Source organism: Macrobrachium rosenbergii, chromosome 23 (assembly GCF_040412425.1).
Source record: "Macrobrachium rosenbergii isolate ZJJX-2024 chromosome 23, ASM4041242v1, whole genome shotgun sequence".
NCBI lineage: Eukaryota > Metazoa > Arthropoda > Malacostraca > Decapoda > Palaemonidae > Macrobrachium > Macrobrachium rosenbergii.
In genome coordinates this window covers 47,536,969-47,551,968 of record NC_089763.1, presented here as the reverse complement: position 1 = coordinate 47,551,968, position 15,000 = coordinate 47,536,969, and the positions used below count along the sequence as shown (strand labels likewise).

General features: G+C 31.5%; 1 long non-coding RNA gene across 1 annotated transcript in view; it reads left to right on the top strand.

Annotated features, from left to right (window-relative positions):
• The window catches only part of LOC136851207 (uncharacterized), a 335,588-nt gene that overhangs the window by 298,306 nt on the left and 22,282 nt on the right, over window positions 1-15,000 (top strand). The window contains exon 4 of the long non-coding RNA XR_010856809.1: window positions 3,520-3,624. This is a non-coding gene — a long non-coding RNA (uncharacterized lncRNA). The remainder of the gene's footprint in view (window positions 1-3,519; window positions 3,625-15,000) is intronic.

The following is a 15,000-nucleotide window of genomic DNA, read 5'->3' as shown; positions in this document are numbered from 1 at the left end:
GATATTATATATATATATATATATATATATATATATATATATATATATATATATATATATATATATATATATATATATATATATATATATATATATATATATATATATATATATATATATATATATATATATATATATATATATATATATATATATATATATATATATATATATATATATATATATATATATATGTATATATATATATATAGAATCTACTGGTCACTTTTACCAGATACTTATGTAATTGTAATAGCCACAATGTCCTCTTGACTTCTCGAATTCTTCGCGCTTTTTGAATACGCTTGTCGCTACAAAGCCTTTGGATCCAAATGCAAGAAATATGAACCAATTATGATGTCCGGTAGCGGGAAACGACCCCGTATACCATATTCACAACGAGGTCACGTTGCCGACCTGACCACGAGAAAGATAAAAGTCTATTGCAGCTCGTACATACATATACCTGTCGAATTCAGATACATTACATTAATTAGAGCTGGAATAAGCCCATCCTCACCATCGTAGCCAAGTGGGAAATCGTTTTTATTGCTGTATAGGCTCTACTAATCATGTATAAATGGGAGACATAACTCTGAACACGTAATAAGATTTGTTTAATAAATACTGTATATATAAATATATATATATATATATATATATATATATATATATATATATATATATATATATATATATATATATATATATAGAAATCATCAACACACAATCACGTGTGGAACAGAAATAAATTTCTGACTCACCAGTGGATAACGCCCTTGCTTTCCACCTGAGAGACCTGGGTTCGATCCCGACGTGAGTCAGAAATTTATATATATATATATATATATATATATATATATATATATATATATATATATATATATATATATATATATATATATATATATATAGATAGATAGATAGATATAGATAGATAGATAGATAGATAGATAGTTATAAATATATATCCCCATATAAAATGGGAAAAAAACACTTTAAACGAAGAAGAAGAAGAAGAAGAAGAAGAAGAAGAAGAAGAAGAAGAAGAAGAAGAAGAAGAAGATGATTCATCAGGATATCACTACAGGAAGTACATCACTTTCTAGAGATGTATCAAGTATTTACTAATCGCTTTCTAGATTTGGATACCCATAGACATAAATCTATCAAAATTAGTGTTTGTTGCATATAATTTACAAAATATGTATTCTAAATGGTATCACTACCTTCACGAAAGGTGTGATGATTGTAAACTGATTAATGAAGTTTTTTGCAACTTGTTAGTTAAGAAAAGGAATTAGGTCCTTATGATTATACCAAGATTTTTTGGAGAACTGAACGTTCTGATTTTTACTTGATTGGAAGGTTTCAGGCATCTTGATAAGAGCTTCCTGAAGCACTGCGTGAACAATGATAAATTTATTCTGTTTCATATCCGTTTGATTCGTCCTTCATACCATCTCAGGAAAATAAGCAGATAAGTTATAATATAATATGATATAGGATAAAACGTTACATATATGGTTTACCAAGAAAATATATTAGAAACTTCATGATCACAGAGGGTGAGAGAATGAAAGAGGGCGGCGCGTTCACATAAGTATAATCCTTTTTGATCGTCTTAAATCGGCGTTTGTTTTCAATCACCGCGACTTAAGAGGATTATGTAGGCAAGGATTATGCCATTGTGCGTGTGGAGGTCATGGAAGGATTACTGTATAAAACACTTGAGAAATATAAAAATATGGTTTATATGTTTCCTCAAACTTATCAGACTAACATTATTTCAGAAGTGTGCTAGTCGGGACTCGTTAGAATCTCAGTCGTATGATATCATTCAACTTTTGTTGAAGGTTTCCTAGGGAGTTTTTCAGTCAATAGATATTACATCTTTAGGTAGGTTTTGCTCGGTGCGATAATCGCTCACCGGTGATCGTTCAAGGATTAATGATGATCGTCAAACGATTTTTTGAGTACTAATTTTCCCGATTTTTTAATTTGGCTGTTTTGCTTTGAACGATTGACAGTAGGTCTACCGTCAGTCGTTCAAAGCAAAACAGTCCAAAAACCTACCTTTAAATCCTATGATTTACAGGAGCGTAGGGACATTTGCGATACCTGAGAAGTTCGTAACTTTACCCTCAAATATTGTCAAATTACGTTTAAATTCTGAAAAGGAACATATTGAACAATAATCTTGACCCTAAAAGATGAAACCATACAAGCTAATACAAATTAGTAACATGAAATTAAAAAGTTAACAAAAAATACCAAAATATTTACAGCAGAATAGAAATGTTTTCTTGATTTAAATTAGCTTTATTTTCGCTTGATTATCGGCCATGAGACTTTTCTTGTATAAATTCAATAGACTATATATATATATATATATATATATATATATATATATATATATATATATATATATATATATATATATATATATATATATATATATATATATATATATATATATATATATATATATATATATATATATATATATATATATACACACATATATATATGTATATACACACACACACACACACACACATATATATATATATATATATATATATATATATATATATATATATATATATATATATATATATATAATTAACAAAATTACATAAACGGATTTCCCAGTGAAAAAGTCTTACTCGCTGGCTCCAGGGTTATGTCTGCCTGCAACGTCGAATATTTCATGTTAGATCCAAGAACTCCGAACTACATACAACAAATTCAGATAAAATATTCATAGGAGTTCCGAAAAAGGTTCAAGGAGAAGTGAGAGAGTGCTAGAAGAAACAGTTACAAAAGTCGGAGGTGAAGAGGCCGGGTTTAGAAATCTACCCTATGATTTTCTTGGTACCTAGACAGAGGCACCTTACTCTCTTTTTTTTATTTTTAGCTCTTCGAAAGCGACACTTTACACTTTGTTCACTTGAAAGTTATGTTTCATTGTTGTAGATTCTACTATAATTTCATTTTGTTTCACTATTATATATTCTGTAATCATTTCATTTTATGTTCAACTATTTTATATTTTATTATTATGTTTCACTATTATATATTCTATTATTATGTTTTACTATTATATATTCTATTATAATTTCATTTTATATTTTGCTGTTATATATTCTATTATAATTTCATATTATGTTTCACTATTTTATATTCTATTATAGTTTTATTTTATGTTTCACTTTTATATACTATATTATAATTCGATTTTATGTTTCACTAAAATATATTCTATTATAATTTTATTTTATGTTTCACTTTTATATATTCTATTATAATTAAATTTGATGTTTCACTATTATATATTCTATTATAATTTTATTTTGTTTAATTTTTATATATTATGATTAGATTTTATGTTTCACTAAAATATATTCTATTATGATTTTACTTTGTTTCACTTTTATATATTGTATTTTAATTTAATTTGATGTTTCCTGGTCTCCCTTCATTATGTGAAATGCTGCTTTTGTTTTCATGTTTTAGAAAAGACTGCACTTGGGACCTTTCCTATTTATGCAAGAGTTGGGAAGAGACTGGCACTGGGTCCTGGAGCCTACCTAAATGCTTACGGCTTTTCTTCTTTTCAAGGTAAAGTCATTTTTGTTTTAGAGTTATTTTTAGTGGATATTAACAGCTTAAGATATTTATACTTCATTATCCATAGCATCAATTTACAAGATACTCTACCAATGAATTAACATCAAATCATTTTTTTTTATCCCTCAACCTTTCTCTAGTATTTACACCCAAGCCACGAATATATAAACCTTCATTACACCTTTCTTAATATCTTTGTCGTTCCGGGAGTGATCGTATAATTCAAGATGAATTTTATATTTAAAATTTCATTTCTTCTAATAACCTCTGTAAGTTCTTTTCTTTCTTAATTGAATGTAGGTGGTTGCGTTAGAAATATTAATATGAGAGTACACAGGAAGATAAAGTAACAAACGTTGGTAGGTTTAGTGGAAGAATGGAAATCGTTAACTCTCCCAGATATTTGGAAGAAAAAAGCTAATGGATGTGTTAGGGGTGAGATAAAATATACGTCAATTAACAGGTGAAACATCGAATTAGAAAGTGGACGGAAACAAAAGTTGGAATGAATGAAAAGGCAGTTGAGCGAACACTTCTTTGTGGAAATAAAGGGGGAGTTTTGAATGCAAAACGAAGTACGAATGAAATATGGAGATCTGGACGACTGTGGCATGACTCTTTTGCATAGCATATGTATGGCGGGAGAGGATGAAAACATGAAAAGCACGCAGATACTACGAAAAGGCAAAAAGTGAAAATGGTTCCGTATGTTATGAGACGATTATGTCAAGTAAAGGACATTTGTGACTGGAATTGGCACACAAGTAGATTCTTCTTGGAGCTGTTGGTAGTAAGGAGAGGGAGATTGGTAAAGTGCTCGATAGAATGTAGACTGTTGCAGGGCGCAATTGATTTCCTTTTTTTAATTTATAAAACTGCCGTTGCTTTGAAAGAGCTCAGCGCTGTGCGTCCGTTCTTGATCCTGAACGCGATTATGGACATTTCAGTGACTGCCTGTTGTCCTGTTTGCCTGAAACAATACCGCATTCTGAGAAACGCCACATGTCTAGAAACAACAAAAGTGTGTGTATATATATATATATATATATATATATATATATATATATATATATATATATATATATATATATATATATATATATATATATATATATATATATATATATATATATATATATATATATATATATATATATATATATATATATATATATATATAAATATATATATAAGTATATAATCATATATATATATATATATATAAGAAAAACTTTTCAAGTATTAACCAATTCTGTTTCAAATTCATTGCAAGTTAATCTTCATCTACATTTTATGGTAACTAATTCTGGGTTTTCAATAATTCCTCTGCATGAGCTAAAAAATTTCATTTCCTGTTATTTGTGAACTTTATTCAGTTTTCATTTTTGAATGGTGATGTCAACAAAAATCAATCAGAAAGTATTACCTGCTGTGGTGAGTATATTTGATTTTAGCTTTACAATCAATTGGCAGACATTAAAAAAAGTCCATGACGTGTTAAGTACAGAAAAGCATAATTAGGATCATCATAAAGTTTATCTTATCTAACTGCATCAGGGCCTTATTATTACTGGGTGTTAGGATGATATGTGACAAAACAATTCATAAAATATTTTTGAATATGCATCTCAGTACCTAACTTGGAGAACCTAAAATTTGCGTTTTTTATATGCTAAAAATCGATATGAATTTGATTAAACATACGTTATTTAGTGAAATGATAATTAATTGTTACCTGTATATAGATAAAGCTATAGGATTATGTTAATGATCCTTGTGAATAACAGTTATTGTGTACGTAAAGTGTTGTGGGCATGAAAGAGAGAGAGAGAGAGAGAGAGAGAGAGAGAGAGAGAGAGAGAGAGAGAGAGAGAGAGAGAGAGAGATTTTAAAAATCAGAGGAAACCACTCCGGATAAGTCTTTTCTGATCCACTAATGAGATAGACTTTGTAATCCTCTCTCATTTTCACTGTGGAATTAGTAAATTATATCATACTTATTTCTTGTGTCGTAATCCGTTGATAAGAGATTTGCAGGCTTATATTAGGCTATTACTGAAGACTGTTTAAACTAACTGCTAAATTGATGGTAGAATCTTCTCTTTATAATGAATACATTTACAGGAAAAGCCCTGGTCCGCTATATAACGGTTTTCATTTATTATAAGATAGATATTTTTAATAAATAGTTGTTGAATTAAAAATTGATTTATTATTGAGTATTTTGTTATTCCTTGGGAATAATTTACGTTTTGGAATGAGAATGAGTGTAGTGTCATAAATCATTTTTGCTGGTAAAGAGTGGAGATGAAAAATTAATATGTAAAGACTCATGTAAGGTACTAGTAGATTATATTAGTACACCATCAAATCAAAAATTATATTTAGCAATGTAACCAAACTAAACACTAAAGGAAGCTATATGCAGAAATAAAAGGAAAAATTCCAATACAATTAAGTACACAGATATAAATATATCAATTCTCTGAAAAGTAAAGAAAGAAGTAGACATTGAAAGCTCTCTTTGATTCCAATCGTTAATAGACGGGACTTCAAATTAGTCCCCTTAATTCCCGGTTCATTCGATGTAAAACCTGTGAAGCCGATTTCAGTGCCAATTTTAGAGTAATTTGGAACTCACTGAATAAAAGGCAAAAGAATTATAAAGAATTATTCTCTCTCTCTCTCTCTCTCTCTCCAGTTTTCCTTCCTTGCCTATTCCTATTTCATAACTTATGCTAACTATATTAGTAAAGTTTCAAAGAGCATCTTCTTATTCAGCAACACTCTCCGCCTTCCCTTACTCTTAATCCTAGAATATGCTTCATGTAATCCTGCAATATTTACTTAAATGACATTTCGTAACGGAAAAAGAGGCAGAATTCCTCGAGTTTAATTAGTTTCATCAATAATGTTGTTTGGTCAAGTCCCTTTGTGACTGTATCCGGGCTTCCATAAAAGCTGAAAGAGTGTTCTCTTGCTCTCCCCCTCTCTGAGGGTCTTATTTTTTGCTCCTTGCAAAGAAGTTCTGAATATTAATGTGACTCGAATTCCAATTTATGATACCATTTAAAACCCATTATGACCTGAGGGAGTACATCTAGGAAATAAGATTAAAGGCCATCAAAGGAAAGATAATTACTACAAACGAATTTCCTGGTTTTAATGAATCTCTTATGTATCTCATTAAAAAAAATCCCTTGACTTTACCTAGAATAATCTTACACTTGAATGATCTTTTTTCCCTTCTCTTGTAAATGGAATGAGTGAAGGAAGAATGATACTTATGAAGATAAGCATTCGGTAGATAAATCCTTTTCACAAGCACCTGTGATCAGTAGACATGTCTCATGTTAAATTAGGAGGTATCATTTCAGCTTTAGTCAGTCAGAGGAAAATGAAGCAAGATTAAGAAGGATTTTCCGAAATAGCTTTGAGAGAAAGGAGTACGTTTTGAGAAGAGCAGGGCAATGAGAGATCTGAGAGCTGACTTTCATGAAAAGAATGGAAAGGGTAGTATAGAGAATAATTCTTATCGTGTCTCCCTAATTTTAACTTCACTTTGTCTGTAGGCTTCTTATAGTTAGTCACAGCATTCTCCTCGCAAAAGTAGTTCAGGACAAAAATATTCACACACCGACATCTTTAGGATACCAGCATTTTTTCTATCATTCAAAGTTTCTTTTTCTTCCCAACTTTAACTATTGTTCTATATACCTAACGCACAAATACATGCACACACACTTTATTATATGTACTGTATGTATATATATATATATATATATATATATATATATATATATATATATATATATATATATATATATATATATATATATATATATATATATATATATATATATATATATATATATATATATATATATATATATATATATATATATATATATATAATCATATATATTAAGTCTTGTTGACTTTGGACAGCAGTGGAGAACTATGTGCTGACCTGTCAGTGGCTCTTCCGCTGTAGGTGCATTTATGTCGACGTTGCAGGCTTGCACGGTTCGATACAGAGAGCTATTTAATCATGATTTAAGTCCATGGAGACAGCGTGATCTAACATTGACCTAAGGTCGTCACATTTCCGGATGAAATGATTCAAGTGAGTGCGTATGTGTGTTGTACTCCTGAATGATACATTATCAGAGGAACAGTGACCCACAGCAGGACTTTGGTTTTGGTGGCTGGCTGGCGTGTGTGTGTGTGTGTGTTGTTGCCCTGTGAGTGTTTAAAGACCACCACCGTGATGATATCTTAATCTGGGCCATAGGAAAAATTCTGGGTTCGTCCTGAGAGGACGAATATTTTGAGAGTGGTGTTTATTCTTTACATACTGTTGACATTTATTGTGGTATAGAATAACTATGACCTAATTACTTTATTTGGTGACCAGGGTGTTAGTCACTAGTATCAGATGGTTTAGAATTGATAACCTGAATGTGTGTGTATCAGATTTCCCTCTAGTGATGTTTTCCATTTGTAGGGGGTGGAATTCACTCCATTTCATGATTGTAGCTTTTGCTGAATCACTTTCGTTAAATTTGCAAATAAAGTCTAGTTTTGTATGTCAGTGTTTAATTCCAGTAGGCCTTTTTTTAAGAACAGATACAGTGAGAGAAGTCGACAAAGGAGAAGGAATTTACTGACCCAGGGACAGCCACTGCTACCAGACATCTTAGAGAAGTAAGATGATTGATTCTGTTCTTAAAAAATGGCCCTATTTGACCTGGGGATAGGGCCATTTAACGGTGATTGGCAGTGGTGTTAGACATAGATAGATAGATATATGAATTTCTTTTTTGTTTGTTTGTCTTTTTTTTTCCTGTTTCAAGACTGGGTATCTTAGAGATGCTTTCTTTTGTTTTTATGCTGAAGTCTCGCATTCACATGACTTTGGGAGTTGTGACATGGGCTAATTTCATAGTGAGGATAGGCCCATGTGTAATATGTAAGAATATTATGATGTGTAGTAGTTGTCTGATGCAGTATCTTTGAGTATAGAGTTACTGAATAAACTTTTGTCACCTTGCATTTTTTACGCGGGGCGGGGGAGGTAATTAGTATAGCGGGCGGCATTAGTCTGATCTGTTGTGGGTTTGGGCAAATCAGTCAGGGTTTAGGATGCTTCTCCAAGCTCTTCATCTATTTTACCAGAGTACATCATTGCTTGGATTGCAATACATCTGATTTGTGCCTTAATCATACCACTAGACACATTATCCCCACATGCCACTGCTAAAGCAGTCCACTGTGCCTTAGTCTGATTGGATTCTGATAACTCTTGGATGAAAGGAGCTGCTAAAAACTTCTGCACATTGAACAGAGCCATTTTCTCTAAGTTACTCAACTAAATAATTCACATTACAATGCATAAATAATTATGTGGTCACTCTCCTATCAAAATATATCCCTAACAACACCAGTAAAAACCATAAACCAGAGTGATATTTTGTTTTGTTCCCGGGCCTGGGCACCAAATTCTGTTGTCAAGATGTGCGCCAAGTGCCTGGTTATTACACAACTAATCACAGAATTCAAAAATTTACCTCGCTTCAGCCAGATACCTGAACTCTCATAACAATAAAAATTACGACTGAGTACTCTAAAGGTAACAGTGACTCCTTAAAATGCTTATTAATCACATGAAAAACTCAAACTAAGTTTATCAAAACAAGTGTGAGGTATCAACAGTTAAGCCAGAAATATACTAAAGCAAACGGGCATCACTCCATCAAACAACTTTAACTGTTTCCCTGGTCTTAATTTTCTTCATCAAAATTAAAGGAACAAAACTTGTTTATCACTTTGCCTTATGCACACATTTAATCCTATTCACTGGTAGTCAATAAATGAAACACTGTTTTGTTTAAATTTTAAATACAAACTTTTATTTTTAAATTCAAAATTCATAATCAGAATTCACAACCTTAAAAATTTTACTATTATTTGAAAACAACACAAAGCTTAATTAATTCTTGAGTTAAATTATTAAACAAAACTATATCACAAAAACTTTAATTTATCAATAAATTAAATTAATCAAGCAAAATTTAAACTATTAAGAATTACACAAGATTTGAAAAGAAAATCTTAGTAAATGAAAATTAAATCAAGTATGCAATGTTAAATTTATTAAGAAATATTTAAAATGCTAGGTAAATGAATGTTAAATCACCAATATACAAAATGTGAAAAATCAAGAGATTGCAAACACAAGAACACACAAAAATACAAAAAAAAAAAATACCAAAACAATTTCACTACGGCAAAAATTTCTCAATATACCTTATTATACCATGGTAATGATAAGTAAAATTCACTTTACCTTACACAAGCTTGTGAAAACTTTCGCAAAATCACCTGAAATGCAGCTGCTTGCAATTCACAAAACACACTTTTTTGTTAGGTGCCGTTACACACTTTTCCTACATTCAGATCACAAAAACTAAGATTAATACCAGTGACCACACAAATATTTTACATTAATAATTTCTCTCTTTTGAGAGAGAGAGAGAGAGAGAGAGAGAGAGAGAGAGAGAGAGCCACACGTCATTACCAGAGCAAAATGTTATGGAGCCAAAACTAACACATCAGGACAATACATGTTCAGAGCAAAACAATCTTAGAAAACATGACATAATTGATCAAGGTATATGCATTTACTCTCAAAAAGGCATACGGTACTCGAGCAGAAAATCGTATGGGACGAATCTCAACAAAATCTCAGCACAATCAAAACAGATGGCAGCCGGCCAGTCACAAACGGCATGCTTTCAAAACAAGACAAAGAACCTAAGTTAGTTTCCAGGACAGTACATGAAACATTGCGAAATCATTCATCTTTTTCTTCTATGAGACAAAACCTTACACGGCTCAGTTGCCATTCCCTCACTTGTTAACGCATTATCCTTCGCGATGACAACTGAACCAAAACACAACATACGAAATCACGAGTGCAGAACACTTGTTGCTGGGGGACAAACTGTGCGATCACATACTACGTTATTAATAAAACATATTACCAATTCCAAATTATGCTGTTAAGTTACCCAAATCACCAACTCTTTTGAGATCTGACATTACACTGCATACAATATTTCAACAATTATTATCACTACACACAATACATTATAACCACAATAGTAAATACATCAAAATCATGGAATGCTATACGTATTGAAAGACAACATCATGAATATATAAAGGGTGTTTCAAAATTAGAGTCCCCCCTCTGCAGCATAAACTAGAATTGATATGGACAAAAACAAAAGTAATTCAGAACAGGTATTTATTTAAGTTTCTCTCTGAGTATTTAATATTTTGTGTGGCCTCCATCTGCCTGTACCACAGCCTGCATTCTTGAGGGGTATGATTTCAGCAAATCGCAAAAAAGCTGAGACTCAAACTCCATTTCCCTGAGCACTTCGGTCACCTCTCTTCGCAGGTCGTCGAGGCTTGGTATACCATCATAGTTCACTGGTGCATGCTTCACCATGATCCTTTAAGATACTACCAATGTTTTCACACACATTAAGGTCAGGGGAGCTACCTTGAAATTCACTTGACGAGAAGAAATCGATACCACTGTTTCAAAGCAGTTCCTGTGTCTGAAGAGCCTTGAAACTTGGTGCCTTATCATGCAAAAATGTGACTACTTCAACAGATAACACATTTTCAGGATCTTTGAGGAAAGGAAATACTCCACCAGTAAGCACAGTTTCTCTGAAGTATTCGCCGTTCCATGATTGTCCTTTGTTTTTGATGATCCACATTAACCGTTTGGCTGTGATACAGAAAAATTCCCAAACATTCAGGAAATTTCAGAACTTGGCGATAGCGCACGTCATCACTGATATCATCCAACTTTGCAGCCCAAATGATGTCATTTTTATGATTTGGCTTCCTGACTGTGCAAATGAAGAATTCATCTGATGTGGCAACATGGAGAAAGTCAGCTTCATCCCAATCTTTAAGAAATGAACCACAAAACCATGCATGGTCTTCTCTCTGTTCCTGAGTGATGTTGGGCTTGCTCATAACATGAAATGGCTTGATACCAGATTTTTTCAGCTCACGATATTCAACACTATAACTTCTCTTCTTTCTCCTTTTTGTTTCTAGTGCAAGTGCCAATTTACGTAAAACTTCCTTGGTCTACCCACTGCCTTAGCCATGATGTCTTTTGACTCCTGAGAAAGGACTTCAGGCCTTCCAAGATTCTCACTCTTTCCGCAATGACAGTCATATGGATTTTTGTTCTAGTTTCTTTTAACAAAGGATTCATCTCTTTTAATGTATTTAGCTATCCAGGAACGTGAAATGAAGGATGCGCCAGCATCCCTGTCCTCTCTGAAGGTTATAGCCCGAATTCGGTCAATACATCCGATTTCCTCTGAGTCATTAGCCATGGGCATATCTAACTCCGTCATTCAGTCTGAAAATACAAGAGATGTAAAATGAAAAATAGCTTAATAAAAATTTAAAATAATGTACTTGGAGACAGGCTATAGCAGAAAACTTCATAACTTTCCATTTGTTCTGTGGATGGGGGGGCTGTAATTTCAAACAAACATATGGTACATATGATATATATATATATATATATATATATATATATATATATATATATATATATATATATATATATATATATATATATATATATATATAATCATGAAGCCCACACATTTACCTAATTAGAAGAGTGTGAATACTGTATTATGTCACCGTGGTAATCAGCAGCTTAATTTAATTTTACCAGTGTCTGTGTAAATTTTGGTAATCTAGATATTTCGAAACATGCCTATATAGTGAAGAATCTAATCATAAGACTATAGTTAATGAATATGGTTTAGCTGACAAAGAATTTCATCTAACTGTATATAATTTTAGAGTTAATTAACACATCTGTTTACAAACAAACATACCCTATGGACTGATGTCTGTCGCTCCTGTGCACTTACTCTAGTAAATTCACTTACAGATTTTATTTATACATAAACATTTACTGTATATTTCGGCATTTTTGTTTAATCTCCCCCTCCCCCCCGGTAAGAAAGACCCCTAGTATTTCTTTCTTTGTATGTATGTGTGTTAGTTTGTGTAATCGTTTGTGGTTACCTATATGAATGAAAAACAGATAAAAGAAGTGTAGAGAGAGAGAGAGAGAGAGAGAGAGAGAGAGAGAGAGAGAGAGAGAGAGAGAGAGCGGGTGGGGGGTGTCACTGTAACAGCTCGGGTGATTCACTAAATCTTTTTTAATTCTCTCACGCACTTCTCGATGCTTTTAATTAACGACAGCAAATTAATCCCCCATCCAATTAGAATGCTTCGGCTGAAAAAGCTAGTCTACAAGCGTTTTCCGAAAGTTGCCTGAAAGGACACAAGGGCACTTTGGAATGGAAAGTAAAATGTCGTTAAATGTATTATAATACCAGGAATTCTAGCAAATCTGTAGCAATTACACATCAACATTCATGTAATTATACAGAGGGATATATATATATATATATATATATATATATATATATATATATATATATATATATATATATATATATATATATATATATATATGTGTGTATATATATATATATATATATATATATATATATATATATATATATATATATATATATATATATATATATATATATATATATATATATATATATATATATATATATATATATATATATATATATGTATATATATGTATATATATATATATATATATATATATATATATATATATATATATATATATATATATATATATATATATATATATATATATATATATATATATATATATATATATGTATATATATATATATATATATATATATATATATATATATATATATATATATATATATATATATATATATATATATATATATATATATATATATATGTATATATGTATATATATATATATATATATATATATATATATATATATATATATATATATATATATATATATATATATATATATATATATATATATGTATATATGTATATATATATATATATATATATATATATATATATATATATATATATATATATATATATATATATGTTAAGTCTGTGACAAACTATGTGCTGGCTAGTGGAAGCACATCCGCTGCAGGTGCAATGGTGTCGACGTTGGAGGTTTACATAGCTGATACAGCGGATATCTGACGCATATATTTGGCGCTCTGTGCATGACCTAAGTGCGTGGAGACAGTGTGATCTTCGAACACTGAACCGGTGCCGTCACGTTTCCAGGGAGAAGTCAAGTGAGCACGTATGTGTGTTGCGCTCTCTAAATGGTACATTATCAGAGGAACAGACAATCGCGAGGGGACTTCGTTTCATGGCTGGGTATGAGTTGCTTCTTGTGAAGTGTTCAAGGACCACCACTGAAGATCTGTTACTTGACGCCATAGAAGTGAGTAGATAACTCATGAACACATATCTTTTCCAGACATTATGTAGAAATACCCAGTTATGCTGCTGTGAAATTCCTCTGTGTCTCCATTATGCATTTTCCCATTCAGTTCTCCATTGTGGGTTTTTTTCCGTTTTGAATACTGATTTCTTGTAACACCAATTCAGGTTTTAATATATGATATGTTTCTTTTAACAGGAATTCTGGGTTCGTCCTGTGAGGAAGAATATTTTGGAAGTGGTTATTTTAACATACTCTATGACATTTATTGTGGTCTAGAATAATTATGACGTGTTTATTTAACCTGATGACCAGGATGTTAGTCACTAGTATTGATTGGCTTAGAATCATTAATCTGAATGTTTGTGAATCAGAATTTCCTCTAGTGAGGATTTCCATTTATAGGGGGTGGGAACCACTCCATTTCATGTCCTTAGTTTTTGCTGAATTACTTTTGTTAAATTTGCAAATAAAGTCTAGTTTTGTACCTCAGTGTTTAATTCCAGTAGGCCTTTGCTTGAGGATAGATTCAGTGAGAGGAGTTGACCGGAGAGAAAGAATGTACTGACCCAGGGTCAGCCACTGCTACTGGAGAATCTTAGGAGTGTAAAATGATTGCTGCTGTTCTTAAAGCAGATACAGTAAGAGATCATGACATGGACCCATTCAGTGTCTCCAGTGGACGTTACCACTAGAGTCGCTGAATGGGTCCATGTCAAGGGTTCGCGTCCCGGTGGTACTTATTCATTTATCACTTCTATAAATTCCCCTTCGGTGATAATTCTCCATCGGAGATAATCTCGAGGTAGCGTGAATTTGATATAAAGCGACATTTGTAGCTTCATGATTGTATATAAATCACGGTGTGATAAAAAATTTCATATATATATATATGTGTGTGT